The sequence below is a fragment of the Didymella exigua genome, assembly GCF_010094145.1.
Source record: "Didymella exigua CBS 183.55 unplaced genomic scaffold M421scaffold_49, whole genome shotgun sequence".
Classification (NCBI taxonomy): Eukaryota; Fungi; Ascomycota; class Dothideomycetes; order Pleosporales; family Didymellaceae; genus Didymella; species Didymella exigua.
In genome coordinates, this window is record NW_022984823.1 from 168,045 (window position 1) to 168,254 (window position 210).

The window sequence follows — 210 nt, forward strand, 5'->3', positions numbered from 1 at the left end:
TTTACCAGCCAATTCAGGGGTGCAAATGTATGTACATTTTGCCTCTATTTTAGCTGCAATAGTTATGAGCCCAGACGCTAAAACTGCGCAAGCAAAGATTGAATAGATTTTCGTGTTCCATGGGTGACCACAGCTGAGGGTCTTGGCATAGTACCTGCTCTGTTGGCGTGCTATCTGCAGCAATAGAGCATCGCGAAGAAGGATTCATCT